This window comes from Erythrolamprus reginae, chromosome 10, assembly GCF_031021105.1.
Source record: "Erythrolamprus reginae isolate rEryReg1 chromosome 10, rEryReg1.hap1, whole genome shotgun sequence".
Classification (NCBI taxonomy): domain Eukaryota; kingdom Metazoa; phylum Chordata; class Lepidosauria; order Squamata; family Dipsadidae; genus Erythrolamprus; species Erythrolamprus reginae.
This window is the reverse complement of record NC_091959.1, coordinates 41762187-41780454: the sequence shown is the minus strand read 5'-3', so window position 1 is coordinate 41780454 and position 18268 is coordinate 41762187. Positions and strand designations below refer to the sequence as shown.

Here is an 18268-nt window from a genome sequence, read left to right as displayed (position 1 = left end):
CACTTCTTAGTTTCAACCCCGGGCAAACATTAAAAAAAAAAAAACCCTGCACCTCTGCAATCCATCAACCAGAAATTTAGGAGTCAGCTCTTTGATTATCATGAGTCAGAGAGGAAAACAGCCATCAGGTCATTCATCATCTCCTGATTTCTCCGCTCCGGTATGGAATTGCGTCGCTCCGAAACTCTCCGACAAGCCAACATTTGCTGAGAAGAGGAGAGAAACTCAGCTTATGGATGGAGGGAAGATTAAATCTTCCTTCCGGGATCGACGTCAAGGGATCAACAACTGTTGAGCCAGTTTTCAGTTCGGTCCATGTTAAGGAGTGCAGAGTAATCTCTGAGTGGTCAAAGATACTCGGACACAGAGGAAACGTGGAGGTATAGTAGTTATCCAGCTGATAGCGCAGAGATATGAGTAACAGAAACACAGAAGATTGACAGCAGAAAAAGACCTCATGGTCCATCTAGTCTACGCAAGACGGAGTGGCTGTGGGTCCTGCCTCCCAAGGACAATTCCATCTGTCCGTCCATTACCCTGGGGGGAGAATCATTGACCCCCTCAGAGAGGGTTCGCAACTTGGGCGTCCTCCTCGATCCACAGCTCACATTAGAGAAACACCTTTCAGCTGTGGCGAGGGGGGCGTTTGCCCAGGTATGCCTGGTGCACCAGTTGCGATCCTATTTGGACCGGGAGTCACTACTCACAGTCACTCATGCCCTCATCACCTCGAGGATCGACTACTGTAACACTCTCTACATGGGGCTACCTTTGAAAAGTGTTCGGAAACTTCAGATCGTGCAGAATGCAGCTGCGAGAGCAGTCATGGGCTTCCCCAGGTATGCCCATGTTACACCAACACTCCGCAGTCTGCATTGGTTGCCGATCAATTTCCGGTCACAATTCAAAGTGTTGGTTATGACCTATAAAGCCCTTCATGGCATCGGACCAGAATATCTCCGAGACCGCCTTCTACTGCACAAATCCGAGCGACCGATTAGGTCTTCTCCGGGTCCCGTCAACTAAACAATGTCGTTTGGCGGGCCCCAGGGGAAGAGCCTTCTCTGTGGCGGCCCCGAGTCTCTAGAACCAGCTCCCCCCAGAGATTAGAACTGCCCCTACCCTCCTTGCCTTTCGCAAACTCCTTAAAACCCACCTTTGTCGTCAGGCATGGGGGGAACTGAGATATTTCCCTCGGGCCTATACAATTTATGTATGGTATGCTTGTGTGTATGTCTGTTTAATAATGGGTTTTTTAAATATTTTAAATTGTAAATTATTAGATTTGTTATAAACTGTTTTTATTGTGTTGTGAGCCGCCCCGAGTCTACAGAGAGAGACGGCATACAAATCTAATAAATAAATAAATAAATAAACAAATAAACTGTTGAGCCAGTTTTCAGTTCGGTCCATGTTAAGGAGTGCAGAGGAATTTCTGAGTGGTCAAAGATACTCGGACACAGAGGAAACGTGGAGATATAGTAGATATCCAGCTGATAGCCCAGAGATATGAGTAACAGAAACATAGAAGATTGACTGCAGAAAAAGACCTCATGGTCCATCTAGTCTACGCTTACATTATTTGTATACTGAGTAATGATTCAGTAATACAATCCAGATACACTGAGTATATAAAACATTATTTACTTTGGCAAATATCTTAGTCAAGAAAATATCTTAGTCATATACAATTACATCAGTCAATAACTCTCAATACATATACACAGCGAAGGGCTGCAAATTATTTTACTGCCATGCTGTGGGCGTGGCTTATTTTGTGGGTGTGGTTTGCTGACCATGTGATCAGGTGGGAGTGGCTTGATGATCATGTGACCAGAGGTTGGCTTATTAAAGGTCATGTGAATGGCTTAAAGGTGGCCAACTTGATGTCACTCACGTTAAGGATTAGGGTTAGGGTGCCTGGCTTCTCCTCGCCTCAAAGAGATGCAATTTCCCTCTCTATTTACTATTACTCAACATTCAAAATATACTCTTTAATTATATGTATATATGCCATATGTGTACATACATATTACACACAGGCACACAAAAAATATACTTTATCTACTGTACAAACTGTATGTATATGTACACACCCACACATAGCTCTTCTAAAATTATACACATTCAAACTCATTTACTGCATTAGGAAAAACATACCCAGAGCCCAGAAGGGGGAAAAAGAAAAAAAAAATCAAAATTTTTCTACCAGTTCTGCGTACCTGACTGTACCTGTAGGAGCCCATCACTGCATATACAATACTATAAGCCTTACTTGTTCAGCCTACAAATACAGTGATACCTCGTCATACAAACTTTTCGAGATACAAACCCAGGGTTTAAGATTTTTTTTGCCTCTTCTTCCAAACTATTTTCACCTTACAAACCCAAGCTGCCACCACTGGGATGCCCCGCCTCCAGACTTCCGTTGCCAGCGAAGCGCCCGTTTTTGTGCTGCTGGGATTCCCCTGAGGCTCCCCTCCATGGGAAACCCCACCGTGTTTTTGCAATGCTGCAGGGGAATCCCAGCAGCACAAAAATGGGCGCTTCGCTGGCAACGGAAGTCTGGAGGTGGGGTTTCCCAGCGAGGGGAGCCTCAGCGAAATCGCAGCATCACAAAAACATGGAAGTCCGGAAGTGGGGTTTCCCATGGAGGGGAGCCTCAGCGAAATCCCAGCAGCACAAAAACAGGCGCTTTGGCTGGCAAAAGGGGTGAGTTTTGGGCCTGCACGCATTAATCGCTTTTTCATTGATTCCTATGAGAAACATTGTTTCGTCTTACAAACTTTTCACCTTACAAACCTTGTCCCAGAACCAATTACGTTCGTAAGATGAGGTATCACTGTACATTAAACCATCATTTGAACACACAGTTCTTACTACAGCATAGTTACATAGACAAACCAGAAATAGCAGAGAATAATCTGAAAGAGAAATAAATGCTTCTGGCTCCCTCTTATGGCTATCTGTAACACTACCTCTTAAAGCAATGCTGTTCTAATACATGTAAGCATACATCGTTGGTTTATTTTATATATTGCCAAACCCAACTAGTTATGTACCTAGTACTAACAGTCCACTCAGTAAAAATCTTAAAACTGATACAGCAAATGGCCATAAATGTAAGTGCCCAAAATTTGATCAAGTGACAATAGATATTTGGGTGCGTGCTACCATTGTAATTTTGAAATCCGGTCATAAATAGATTTGGGGAGTTCCGGCATAACTCTGAATGCTGATTGTTAAGCTACCAGACATTAAGTGAGAACTTTTGTTTTATTTTAAAGCATTCCTCCAAATGTCTTGATCCTGCTTATAGTCAGACTGCATTCTGTATAGAACGGTGGTGAGACCACATTTGGAATACTGTGTTCAGTTCTGGAGACCTCACTTACAAAAAGAGATTAATAAAATTGAACGGGTCCAAAGATGAGCCACAAAAATGGTGGAAGGTCTTAAGCATAAAACTTGCCAGGAAAGACTTCAAGTGTGCAATAGGGTTGATATTCCTGGAGGTGCCTGAAATATGGCAAATGATTTAGCTTTATTAGATAAGTGGTGAAAACAATGGAAACTGCAGTTTAATGTTTCCAAATGTAAAATAATGCACTTGGGGAAAAGGAATCCTCAATTTGAGTATTGTATTGGCAGTTCTGTGTTAGCAAAAACCTCAGAAGAGAAGGATTTAGGGGTAGTGATATCTGACAGTCTCAAAATGGGTGAACAGTGCAGTCAGGCGGTAGGGGAAAAGAGTAGAATGCTTGGCTGCATAGCCAGAGGTATAACAAGCAGGAAGAGGGAGATTGTGATCCCGCTGTATAGAGCGTTGGTGAGACCACATTTGGAATACTGCGTTCAGTTCTGGAGACCTCACTTACAAAAAAAGAGATTAATAAAATTGAACGGGTCCAAAGATGAGCTACAAAAATGGTGGAAGGTCTTAAGCATCAAACTTACCAGGAAAGACTTCATGAACTCAATCTGTATAGTCTGGAGGACAGAAGGAAAAGGGGGGGGGGGGGACATGATCGAAACATTTAAATATGTTAAAGGGTTAAATAAATTTCAGGAGGGAAGTGTTTGTAATAGGAAAGCGAACACAAGAACAAGGGGGCACAATCTGAGGTTAGTTGGGGGAAAGATCAGAAGCTACGTGAGAAAATATTATTTTACTGAAAGAATAGTAGATGCTTGGAACAAACTTCCAGCAGGCGTGGTTGGTAAATCCACAGGTACTGAATTTAAACATGCCTGGGATAAACATAGATCCATCCTAAGATAAAATACAGGAAATAGTATAAGGGCAGACTAAATGAACCATGAGGTTTTTTTTCTGCCGTCAATCTTCTATGTTTCTATGTTTCTTACCATCTTTTTAGAATTACGTTGTCTCTGTGTGATAGTGGTCATTTGTAGTTTCTGTTTTCCCTTGCACTCTCAAGAAATCAAGTCTTAACTCCTGGTTTATTTACCGATTACACACAAACGCACACACACGCCACAAACTATCCTTGTAGAAGGATAATTAATCAGCAACTTTGCCAGGATCCCAAGATTTTTAAAAGCCCCATTTAGTCAGCCCTAAATAACTTTCGTAGAAACTTAAACACTGTTTCTAAGCCTGTTGTGTGATTGTCGTAGCGGCCAAACCAGTTCAGCTTGCCTTCCGTCTCAAGACACAACTTGGAAGCTGCCTTAGCAAAAAAAGAAGAAAAAAAATTCTTTTGACAAAATTGTGCAACTGTCTTCAAACCCCAGACCTACTCTTTGCTAGTTGTTTTAAGTTGCTTTGTACATAAGAGAATGTAAGAAGAGAGAGGGGTGTTGTCATTTTTTTCTTTTACAGACAGGATTTCGTTACGTTAGAAAAATCTGTTTGCTTCAACACTTCTTGCAAATGTATTCAAGTCATATTTCTTGAATTTCAAACTAGATTCTGGTTAGTTGGATGGTCTTTCATCCGCCATAATAGCCCATTCCACTTTGAAAATGTGCATTTAATAAAAAGGATCTCCAAAACATGTAAAATTCCAGAGAGAGAATGGTTTGTAAATACAGTATATACACTCTATATATATGTATGGGTAAAATGAGGACCCGGATTGTGGGGGCAATATGCTGGCTTGGTTTTTAAAAAGTGCTATTGCTAACATGTTGTAGGCCGCCCTGAGTCTAAGGAGAAGGGCGGCATAAAAATCGAATGAATAGATAGATAGATAGATAGATAGATAGATAGATAGATAGATAGATAGATAGATAGATAGATAGATAGATAGATAGATAAATGCATGTATATGTGTGTGTGTGTGTTTGTGTGTATATATATATAAACAGAGAAACATAGAAGATTGACGGCAGAAAAAGACCTCATGTTCCATCTAGTCTGCCCTTATACTATTTCCTGTATTTTATCTTAGGATGGATCTATGTTTACCTCGGTCATGTTTAAATTCAGTTACTGTGGATTTACCAACCATGTCGGCTGAAAGTTTGTTCCAAGCATCTACTTCTCTTTCAGTAAAATAATATTTCCTCACGTGGCTTCCGATCTTCCCCCCAACTAACCTCAGATTGTGCCCCCTTGTTCTTGTGTTCACTTTCCTATTAAAAACACTTCCCTCCTGAATCTATTATTGAACCCTTTAACATATTTAAATGTTTCGATCATGTCCCCCCTTTTCCTTCTGTCCTGCAGACTATACAGATTGAGTTCACGAAGTCTTTCCTGATAAGTTTTATGCTTAAGATCTTCCACCATTTTTGTAGCCCGTCTTTGGACCCGTTCAATTTTATCCATATCTTTTTGTAGGTGAGGTCTCCAGAACTGAACACAGTACTCCAAATGTGGTCTCACCAACGCTCTATACAGCGGGATCACAATCTCCCTCTTCCTGCTTGTTATACCTCTGGCTATGCAGCCAAGCATTCTACTCGTTTCCCCTACTGCCCGACCAAACTGCTCACCCATTTTGAGAGTGTCAGAAATCACGACCCCTAAATCCTTCTCTTCTGAAGTTTTTGCTAACACAGAACTGCCAATATAATACTCAGATTGAGGATTCCTTTTCCCCAAGTGCATTAGTTTACATTTGGAGACATTAAACTGCAGTTTCCATTGCTTTGCCCACTTATCTAGTTAATCTAAATCATTTGCCATATTACAGATACCTCCAGGAATATCAACCCTATTGCACACTTTAGAGGCATAGGCAAAACTTCCCTACCAAACCTTCCCCTATGTCATTCACAAACATATTAAAAAGTATGTATACCTGCTTATCTAACATTAAACTGCAGTTTCCATTGCTTTGACCAGTTATCTAGTAAAGCTAAATCATTTGCCATATTTCAGACACCTCCAGGAATATCAACCCTATTGCACACTTTAGAGGCATCAGCAAATAGGCAAACCTTCCCTACCAAACCTTCCCCTCTGTCATTCACAAACATATTAAAAAGTATATATACCTGCATATCTAATATAGGCAGGTATATACACCTGCATATATTAGATAAAAGACCATTCCAGCGACTGGTTAGGTCCCACAGAGTTGGCCTTCTCCGGGTCCCGTCGACTAAACAATGTCGTTTGGCGGGACCCAGGAGAAGAGCCTTCTCTGTGGCGGCCCCGACCCTTTGGAACCAGCTCCCCCGGGAGATTAGAACTGCCCCCACCCTCCTTGCCTTTCGTAAAGCTCTTAAGACCCATCTCTGCCGTCAGGCATGGGGGAACTGAGACATCTCCCCTGGGCCTATACAGTTTATACATGGTATGTTTGTGTGTATGTTTGCTTTTAATAATGGGGTTTTTAGCGTTTTTTAAATTATTAGATTTGTTCTTACATTGTTCTTGTTATTGTTGTGAGCCGCCCCAAGTCTATGGAGAGGGGCGGCATACAAATCTAATAAATAATAATAATAATAATCATAATCATAATTCCAAAATATGTGCAGGGTTTTTTTCATAACTACAAAACGATACAGGACCAGAACGAAGAAATGAGATTAGCAGATTAAGGATCTGGAAATGAAATGTGAGGGTAGTGATTTGCAAGACAAAAATGTTAAAACGCAAGCATCACAAGAATTGAAAACAAAACTTCTCTCCAAAATAGTTCGGTTTCCCTTCAGATTCTGTACCTCGTTCGTCCTTTTATGAAAGCTTCAGAGCTGAATTTAATACTCTGCAGCGTGGTCTGTCTCAGCCTGCCGAGATTTTAATTCTGTTTTTTTAAGGAAATTAAAAAGGATGAGCTTTGCCTGCCCTCTCTGGGGCGGTTTCACATCCCTATTTTTGTGTGGTCGGGACTTGAGCGTCAAAAATCTAAAATCTTGCTTAGAGCCAAGGTGGGTAAGCGAAGATGTTGAAGATATGTACAACAACACACAAAATGTGGAAAATGTGGACGAAGCAGGGGGCGGGTGTGTTGGCCCTCTTTCACATTTTCAGTTTTCACTTCAACTGAGCTTGCAGACTCAAGGATGAATCTTAGCTAATGAGAACGTGAATTTTGAAGATGTTTCACTTGTCATCCAATAGGCAGAAGAGACGAAGAAACTTTTTATTTATTTATTTTTTATTTATTTATTTTGTCCAATACACAATGAGGGTTTTAGTGGGTATATATCTATATACACATAGTAAAATACATGATGAAGGTTATAGAGGAGATACTCATAGTAAAATATAGCTAAGAAAGAATAGAAAAGAAAATATAGTAATAGAACATATCAATGAAAGAATAGAAGAAGAGATATAGGAATAGAAGAAAGGTATAGGAGATACAGGAGAGCAATAGGACAGGGGACGGAAGGCACTCTAGTGCACTTGTACTCGCCCCTTACTGACCTCTTAGGAATCTGGATAGGTCAGCCGTAGATAATCTGAGGGTAAAGTGTTGGGGGTTTCGGGATGACACTATGGAGTTCCACGCTTCGACAACTCAGTTAATGAAGTCATATTTTTTACAGTCAATTTTGGAGTGGTTAATATTAAGTTTAAATCTGTTGTGTGCTCTTGTGTTGCTGTGGTTGAAGCTGAAGTAGTCGCCAACAGGCAGGACGTTGCAGCGTATGATCTTGTGGGCAATACTTAGATCTTGTTTAAGGCGTCTTAGTTCTAAACTTTCTAGGCCCAGGATTGAAAGTCTAGTCTCGTAGGGCAGTGATTTTCAACCTTTTTTGAGCCGCGGCACACTTTTTATATTTACAAAACCATGGGGCACATTGAGGGCGGGGGGGGGGGGGGCTAAAAAAATATTGGACAAAAAAATTCTCTCTCTTCCTCCCTTTCGCTCTATTTCTCTCTCCCTCTTTCTCTCCCTTCCTCTTTTTTTCTCTCTTCCTTCTTTCCTCTTTTTTGCTCTCTTTCTCTCTCCCTCCCTCCCTCCCTCCCTCTATGTCTTTCTCTCTCCCACCTTCCCTCCCTCTCTTTCTCTCTCTCTCTCTTGCTTTCTTTCTTTCTCTCTCTTGCTCTCTTTCTCTTGCTTTCTTTCTCTCTTGTTCTCTTTCTCTCTTTCTTTCTTTCTTTCTCTCTCTTGCTTGCTTTCTCTCTTGTTTGCTTTCTCTTTCTTTCTCTCTCTCTTGTTTGCTTTCTCTGAGCTTCGCGGCACACCTGACCATGTCTCGCGGCACACTAGTGTGCCCCGGCACACTGGTTGAAAAACACTGTCGTAGGGTATTCTATTTTGAGTGGAGGAGTGAAGGGCTCTTCCTGGATGAGAAGCGGAATATCTTAAAAGAAAAAAACCAAGGCCAGTTGCCTGTGGCACAAGCCCCTTTTGGGACACAACATGTGTGTTTTGTTTTCACGGTTATCCTAGTTCAAGGGTCAGCAACCTACGGCTATGGAGGTTCATGTCGTGAGCGTTTGCTTTAATATATCCCTATAACATTTTTAACAGTATTTTGGTTTTTAAAATAATTGCAACCCATTGTCGTTTCATTTTCAATACATCTCTCAGATTTCTTTTCTTCTTAATATCTATTTTTTACATATTTCCTCCTCTTTTATTATTACAGTGGTACCTCTACTTACGAACTTAATTCGTTCCGTGACCAGGTTCTTAAGTAGAAAAGTTTGTAAGAAGAAGCAATTTTTCCCATAGGAATCAATGTAAAAGCAAATAATGCGTGCAATTGGGGAAACCACAGGGATGGTGGAGGCCCTGTTTCCTTCCAGAAGTTTCCTAGAGAAGCCCCATAGAGGCTTCTCCCCGCCTTTTCCGGCCCTGTTTCCTCCCAGGAGATTCCTTTTCCGGTTACAGTTTCAAAGGCTCGGGTTTGTAAGTGGAAAATGGTTCTTGAGAAGGGGCAAAAAAATCTTGAACACCCGGTTCTTATCTAGAAAAGTTCATAAGTAGAGGCCTTCTTAGGTAGAGGTACCACTGTATTTTAGTTCCAACATCCAAAACGTGGTCATTTCTCAGTTTATATATTTCTAATATTTGTATTATTATTATTATTATTAGCTTGGTCCCACGTTTGCAGTTTGTAACTTAATCCCTTGCACCGCACACACAGTTTGCATCAAAAAAGGAATGTTTGTTGAATTGTTTCATTCTAATTATTTTGGAGTAATTATCTCTTTTAAAAGGGGAACATGGTCCCCTAAGTCTTCTGAACTAGGTTTCTTGAGATTTCATCATCTTAGTATTTCCAAGTAGATTTATATCCAAATATATACATGATATTAATACTTATATAATTTATACATTATTATTATTATTATTATTATTATTATTATTTATTAGATTTGTATGCCGCCCTTCTCCGAAGACTCGGAGGAAGTGACAATAAGGAGAATAGAATTTATTATTTATTATTATTTATTAATCAGATTTGTATGCCGCCCCTCTCTGCAGACTCGGGGCGGCTCACAGCAATAATAATACAATGTAAACAAATCCAATATTTAAGTTTAAGTTAATTTAAAACCCCAATTTAAAAACCAATCATACATGCTAACATACCATGCATAAATTTTATAAGCCATGGGGGAGGGAAAGTCTCAATTCACCCATGCCTGATGACAGAGGTGGGTTTTAAGGAGCTTACAAAAGGCAAGGAGGGTGGGGGCAACTCTGATATCTGGGGAGAGTTGGTTCCAAAGGGTCGGGGCCGCCACAGAGAAGGCTCTTCCCCTGGGTCCCGCCAAACGACATTGTTTAGTTGACGGGACCTGGAGAAGGCCAGCTCTGTGGGACCTAACTGGTCGCTGGGATTCGTGCAGCAGAAGGCGGTCCCGGAGATATTCTGGTCCGGTGCCATGATGGGCTTTATAGGTCATAACCAACACTTTGAATTGTGACCGGAAATCGATCGGCAACCAATGCAGACTGCGGAGTGTTGGTGTGACATGGGCGTATTTAGGGAAGCCCATGATAGCTCTCGCAGCTGCATTCTGCACGATCTGAAGTTTCCGAACACTTTTCAAAGGTAGCCCCATGTAGAGAGCATTACAGTAGTCGAGCCTCGAGGTGATGAGGGCATGACTGTGAGAAATGAGTCCCAGTCCAGATAGGGCCGCAACTGGTGCACCAGGCGAACTTGGGCGAACGCCGCCAGGTTTTCTTTATTGGCTGAGTGTGATAAGGACACACAAGGAATTTGTCTTTAATGTATAGGCTGTCAGTTGTATATAAAAGAAAAGATATATTTGTCCAGAATCATGAGGTACGGTCATAAGTCACTTTTCTCAGTGCCGTTGTATCTTCAAACCATCGCTAAACAAAAGGTGATTCAATTGAAGACTTCGTGCAATTAGAAGCACGCTGGCCATGCTAGCACATCAGAAGAAAAGCTAAGCTGGATATGTTAGCTGTTCTCCTGTTTTGTTTTGTTTTTTTCTCTGTAAGAGATAGTTCTCCGCGGAGCGTGTCCCATATCGGTTTGAAGGCACACAAGGTTGCCCCTGGGAGTTTGGAAATCATGGGAATATCTAGATTAAAAGATTGCATCAGGGTGCACGGACATGAAAGAGAGAGCGAATTAATTGTTTGGTTGAGGGAAGGACGCAACGCATTGCGGCATCTTTCTCTGTAGGCCTTTGGAACTCACATCCTATTCATCCCCCTTTTCAAAAAACCTTTTTATTGAAAATACAAAGCACAAACATACAGAAAAAAAGACCCTAACAACAATGAAATCAACAAAACTTGATATAAATTCACATTTACATTCCTGCTTCTACGATGTTCCCTTTTCCTTGAAAGTTGGTTAAAATCTTTTTTCCTTTCTATCAAGTTGTAAGGTGTCTCCCATACGGTATACAGTGATCCCCGATTATCGCAAGGGTTCCGTTCCAAGACCCCTCGCGATAATCGATTTCTCGCGATGTAGCGGCGCGGAAGTAAAAACACCATCTGCGCATGCGCGCCCCTTTTTCCATGGCCGCACATGCGCAGATGGTGGAGTTTGCGTGTGGGCGGCGGGGAAGACCCGGGGAAGACCCAGGGAAGGTTCCTTCGGCCGCCCAACAGCTGATCTGCTCCGCAGCGCGGCAGCAGCGAGGAGCCAAAGATGGGGTTTCCCCATTGCCCAGGCAATGGGGAAACCCCATCTTCGGCTCCTCGCTGCTGCCGCGCTGCGGAGCAGATCAGCTGTTGGGCGGCCGAAGGAACCTTCCCTGGGTCTTCCCGCCGCCCAGGCAAAGGGGAAACCCCAAGATCGCTTGCCGCTTGCCCGTTCGCCCGCCCACCCGCCCGGCTGCTCGCTTGCCGCTCGCTTGCAGCGCGGCAGCAGCGAGGAGCCGAAGATGGGGTTTCCCCGTTGCCCAGGCAACGGGGAAACCCCATCTTTGGCTCCTCGCTGCTGCCGCGCTGCCGAGCAGATCAGCTGGTGGGCGGCCAAAGGAACCTTCCCTGGGTGCCGCCCGCCGCTCGAGAGCAAGAGGGGGAGAGATAGAGAAAGAGAGAGAAGGAAAGAAAGAGATGAGAGAGGGAGGAAGAGAGTGTGAGAGAGGAAGAAGCAAGATAGAGAAAGAGAGAGAGAAAGAAAGATGAGAAAGGAAGGGAGTGACATCATCGGGTGAAAAAATCGCGATATAGCGTTTCGCAGTGATCGAGATCGCGAAACTCGGGGGATCACTGTAATATTCTTTATTTTGTTTGTTCTGTAATTCTAATGTAAGTTTGCTTCATTCGGCACAATCTAATATTTTCCTAATCACCAACTCTTCATTTTGGTATGTTTTCTTTTCTCCAGTTTTGTGCGAAAACTAATCTCGCTGCTATTAATATATGTGCTACTAAATAATAATCTGCCTTACCTCTGATAATTCTTAGACTAGAATAGAATAGAATAGAATAGAAGTAATAGAAGAGAGTTTAGAATGGAATAGAAGTAATAGAAATAGAAAGAATAGAATAGAATTTAGAATAGAATAGAAGTAATAGAAATAGATAGAATAGAATTTAGAATGGAATAGAAGTAATAGAAATAGAAAGAATAGAATAGAATTTAGAATAGAATAGAAGTAATAGAAATAGAAAGAATAGAATAGAATTTAGAATAGAATAGAAGTAATAGAAATAAATAGAATAGAATTTAGAATAGAATAGAATTTAGTATAGAATAGAAGTAATAGAAATAGAAAGAATAGAATAGAGTTTAGAATAGAATAGAAGTAATAGAAATAGATAGAATAGAATTTAGAATAGAATATAAGTAATAGAAATAGATAGAATAGAATAGAATTTAGAATAGAATAGAAGTAATAGAAATAGATAGAATAGAATTTAGAATAGAATATAAGTAATAGAAATAGAAAGAATAGAATTTAGAATAGAATATAAGTAATAGAAATAGAAAGAATAAAATAGAAATAGAATTTAGAATAGAATAGAATACAAGTAATAGAAATAGAATTTAGAATAGAATAGAATTTAGAAACGAAGTAATAGAAATAGAAAGAACAGAATAGAATTTAGAATAAAATAGAAAGAATAGAATATAGAATAGAATAGAAGTAGTAGAAATAGAAGGAATAGAATAGAAGAATTGGAAGAAACCTTGGAGGTCTTCTAATTGGAACACTGTTATCATGTCATCCCTTGTCCTTCTTTTCATCAAGCTAAACATACCGATTCTTTATATATTTTAGCCTCCAGTTCTCACATACATACATAATGTGGTGACCACCACTGGATGCAGTGTTCTGGGGGGGGGGGGGGGGGCTTCCCAAGGCATTTATACAGCGGTGTTAACACTTCGCGTGATCTTCATTCGGTCCTCTGTCAACGCTGCCTTTTGTGGGTGAGATTTCTCCATCTCGGCCTTCGGATGTGGCAGTGTGCCTGTCGCACCGGAGAGAGAAGGATTTATTTTTTTGTGCGATTGCAACTTCAGCACAAAATGATGCTTTTGCTGGCTCATCTCTTCTCTTAATTACTTTGCCTTTAGAGCTTTTTGTGGGGGGGGGGGGCATGGCAACAATTATATCATAAGAACAGCCAAGATCTTGGCGAAAATGAGTTGAGACCATTTACAATGTAAAATAATGCACTTGGGGAAAAGGAATCCTCAATCTGAGTATTGCATTGGCAGTTCTGTGTTAGCAAAAACTTCAGAAGAGAAGGATTTAGGGGTAGTGATTTCTGACAGTCTCAAAATGGGTGAGCAGTGTGGTCGGGCGGTAGGAAAAGCAAGTAGGATGCTTGGCTGCATAGCTAGAGGTATAACAAGCAGGAAGAGGGAGATTGTGATCCCCTTATATAGAGCGCTGGTGAGACCACATTTGGAGTACTGTGTTCAGTTCTGGAGACCTCACCTACAAAAAGATATTGACAAAATTGAACGGGTCCAAAGACGGGCTACAAGAATGGTGGAAGGTCTTAAGCATAAAACGTATCAGGAAAGACTTCATGAACTCAATCTGTATAGTCTGCAGGAGAGAAGGAAAAGGGGGGACATGATCAAAACATTTAAATATGTTAAAGGGTTAAATAAGGTTCAGGAGTGAAGTATTTTTCATAGGAAAGTGAACAGAAGAACAAGGGGACACAATCTGAGGTTAGTTGGGGGAATGATCAAAAGCAACGTGAGAAAATATTATTTTACTGAAAGAGTAGTAGATCCTTGGAACAAACTTCCAGCAGACGTGGTTGGTAAATCCACAGTAACTGAATTTAAACATGCCTGGGATAAACATATATCCATTGTAAGATAAAATACAGGAAGACTAGATGGACCATGAGGTCTTTTTCTGCCGTCAGTCTTCTATGTTTCTACAATGGATGGGTAGGCTGCAAATCCAGGAGAAACCTAGCCATTTTCTTCTCTCTTCGGGGCTGTTGATGTTTTTTTAAAATAATAATAATCACAGCCTGCTATTCTTGCAAGATAACATAGAAACATAGAAGACTGACGGCAGAAAAAGACCTCATGGTCCATCTAGTCTGCCCTTATACTATTTCCTGTATTTTATCTTACAATGGATATATGTTTATGCCAGGCATGTTTAAATTCAGTTACTGTGGATTTACCAACCACGTCTGCTGGAAGTTTGTTCCAAGCATCTACTACTCTTTCAGTCAAATAATATTTTCTCACCTGGCTTGTGATCTTTCCCCCAACTAACTTCAGATTGTGTCCCCTTGTTCTTGTGTTCACTTTCCTATTAAAAACACTTCCCTCCTGGACCTTATTTAACCCTTTAACATATTTAAATGTTTCGATCGTGTCCCCCCTTTTCCTTTTGTCCTCCAGACTATACAGATTGAGTTCATGAAGAATTTCCTGACTTTGCATTGCAACACGGCAAGGCTGGTTTTGTTAAATCCCCACCTCCTCTCCCTCTTCCAGTGATGCCACTGATAATTCTAACAAAACAAATCATTGTTCTGTCTCTTCGACTAAGCTTTGACAGCACATCGTACAGATTGAACCCGTGTCATTTAGGTAGCGTAAAAGCTGAGTGGGCAATTCTGGAATAGCTACGTCAGAATGGTTGAGGTTGTGCCGGGCATAGTTCCCTCTAAGCTGAGCAGTGAGCAATCACTCACTTAAAAATCATCATCAACTCAGAGTTTTCCAAACCTGCCCAGAAGCCGAGAGGGAAAGAGTGAGAGGGAAGGAGAGAGAGAGGAAGAGAGAGAAACAGATAGAAAAAAGAGAGGAAGGAAAAGAGAATGAAAAAGAATGGGAGTAAGGAAGAGAGAAAGAAAATCAAAATCTAGTTTGAAACTAGCTCAACTATTTAAGTGGCATTTTGATATTGATAGAGTTGCCCTGTTATGAGCTCACTGTTATAGACACACAGTACAGTATTTTATTTTGAAATTCTCTGGGGCAAAACAGGGTGGGTTTTTTATTTGTTTGTTTGTTTATTTATTTGTTTATTATTTCTGTGCCGCCCAGTCCCGAAGGGACTGCCGCTCAGACACTATACTTTTCTGCCCACCCCCCCCAAAAAAATTAGAGGGAACACTGGTGCCGGGAGGCAGTTTTTCTACCTCCCTAACTTAAAAAGGCCTTTGACTGGATCGATGTGAACATTATAATTACTGTCAATTAAAGGATTTGAATCCGATTGAGCAAGGTTTTTTTTTAATCAATTTGGTGAATGGACGAGAGCTGTGGTTTCCACACCTTAATCCAGCGGTGGCTAACTTTTTTTCTTGTTGTGTGCCAAAAACTGTGCGCGTGCTGGCACCAGTAATGCAGTGTGTACACCCTAGGCATGCACGCAAGATTCCCCTGCTTTCCCCGCTCCCCATGCATGGTTATGTGACTCCCATGCTCTCTCGTGCACATGTGTGTGTCCCTCCTATGCCCCATTTTAGAAACATAGAAGAATAATGGCAGAAAAAGACCTCATGGTCCATCTAGTCTGCCCTTATACCATTTCCTGTATTTTATCTTACAATGGATATATGTTTATCCCAGGCATGTTTAAATTCAGTTACTGTGGATTTACCAACCATGTCTGCTGGAAGTTTGTTCCAAGCATCTACTCCTCTTTCAGTAAAATAATATTTTCTCATGTTACTTTTGATCTTTCTCCCAACTAACTTCAGATTGTGTCCCCTTGTTCTTGTGTTCACTTTCCTATTAAAAACACTTCCCTCCTGAAACTTATTTAACCCTTTGACATATTTAAATGTTTCGCTCATGTCCCCCCTTTTCCTTCTGTCCTCCAGACTATACAGATTGAGTTCATGAAGTCTTTCCTGATCAATTTTATGCTTAAGACCTTCCACCATTCTTGTAGCCCGTCTTTGGACCCGTTCAATTTTGTCAATATCTTTTTGTAGGTGAGGCCTCCAGAACTGAACACAGTATTCCAAATGTGGTCTCACCAGCGCTCTATATAGCGGGAACACAATCTCCCTCTTCCTGCTTGTTATACCTCTAGCTATGCAGCCAAGCATTCTACTTGCTTTTCCTACCACCCGACCACACTGCTCACCCATTTTGAGACTGTCAGAAATTACTACTCTCCTGAAGTTTTTGCTAACACAGAACTGCCAATACAATGCTAAAAGAGTAGTAGATCCTTGGAACAAACTTCCAGCAGACGTGGTTGGTAAATCCACAGTAACTGAATTTAAACATGCCTGGGATAAACATATACCCATCCTAAGATAAAATACAGGAAATAGTATAAGGGCAGACTAGATGGATCATGAGGTCTTTTTCTGCCGTCAGTCTTCTATGTTTCTATGAACTGGAAAAGGTGCAAAAAAGGGCAACAAGAATGATCAAGGAAATGGAGCCCCTCCCTTATGATACAAGGTTGCAACGCTTTGGTCTCTTCAGCCTTGAAAGATGGCGTTTAAAGGGTGACTTGATCGAAGTGTATAAAATCGTGCATGGGATAGAAAAGGTGGATAGAGAAAAATTATTTTCTCTATCACACAATACTAGGACGAGGGGGCACTTCCTAAAGCTCATAGGTAAGAAAGTGAGGACAAATCAAGGGAAATATTTCTGCACCCAGAGGGTTTATGGAATTCACTTCCAGATGAGGTCGTGACATCTATCAGCCTGGATAGCTTCAAGGCAGGATGAGACAGATTCATGGATGCCAAGTATATCATAGGTGGTTATTGAAATGGATGTCCATGTGCCGCCTCTATGTTGGTTGAGGCAGGGAGGGTTCCCTTGAGTACCATTTGTTGGGGGTCAAGGGAAAGGGAGGGTCTTGCCTTCTCTTTCTGCCCAAGATCCCCATGGACAGTTGGTGGGCCACTGTGGGACACAGAATGCTGGACTTGATGGGCTTTGGCCTGATTCAGCAGGGCTCTTCTTATGTTCTTCCAGTAGGCGCGCTGGGCCCATTTTTCACCATTCACAGAGTCCGGAGGTTTCAGTGAGACCTGTGTGTATGCGCAGGATGGGGGCGGCAGTGCAGGGGTGGTGGTTGTGCATATATACAGGGGTGTGGGCTCCCATGTGCCTGCTATTGTACAGCCACGTGCCCTTTTGGAGCACCTGAGCAAAAAAAAAAAAGCTTCACCATCGCTGGCCTCCATTGTTCTAAATCTCCTTCTTTTTGACCGGTGCTGTGATGGGGGTTTTTTTCAAAGAGAATTGGGGGCTTCTAAAAAAGTTAGACCAACTTTTTAGTTCTATCACTGAATCTTTAAAAAAGAGAAAGAAGAAAAAAATAATAATAGCATCTTATGGCTGCCCACAACACGACAACTTTCACGGGCTGGTTAGTACTGGGAGAAGACCGATCCAACACCGTAGAAATCACATATGTTGGATCTGAGTATTGTCTTACAGCAGGGGTGTCAAACTCGACTTCATTGAAGGCTGCATCAGGGTAGTGTTTGACCTTTGGGGGGGGCAGGATGGGCGTGGCCAGGGTGGGCATCTCGATGTTACTAGTATTGGGTTCACCTGTGGTGGCCCCGAATGCTAGGCCAACGAAAACGGGCTCCTGGGTTCCATTTTCATCCGCCATGGTCTTCTGCAACCGTCTCCGGTTTTGTTGGCAGAAGCACCGTGGGTTGGTCCTTTGCTGTTTCCAGGGAGTTCTCACAGGCCAGATCTAAGAACCTCGCGGGCCGGATCCGACCCTCGGGCCTTGATTTTGATACCCTTGCAATAGATGATTAATGTTCCCCTTGTCTTGAGGCCTGCTAGATAGGTGAACTACACCTCCCAGAATTCCTAGCTAGGATAACTATGAACAGAGAATTCTGGGGATTGAAGTCCACGCCTCTGCTGGGTAATTTAGGAGAGGAACAGTTATCATCCACGCCATTAGAGCTGAGAAATGGACTGACATTTGTTGTGTATTTTCTTGTCCTCTCTCTTA

General features: G+C 41.7%; 1 protein-coding gene across 1 annotated transcript in view; it reads left to right on the top strand.

Annotated features, from left to right (window-relative positions):
* Nucleotides 1-18268, top strand: part of HIC2 (HIC ZBTB transcriptional repressor 2) — a 121662-nt gene that overhangs the window by 90116 nt on the left and 13278 nt on the right. The gene's annotated exons all lie outside the window — the stretch shown is intronic.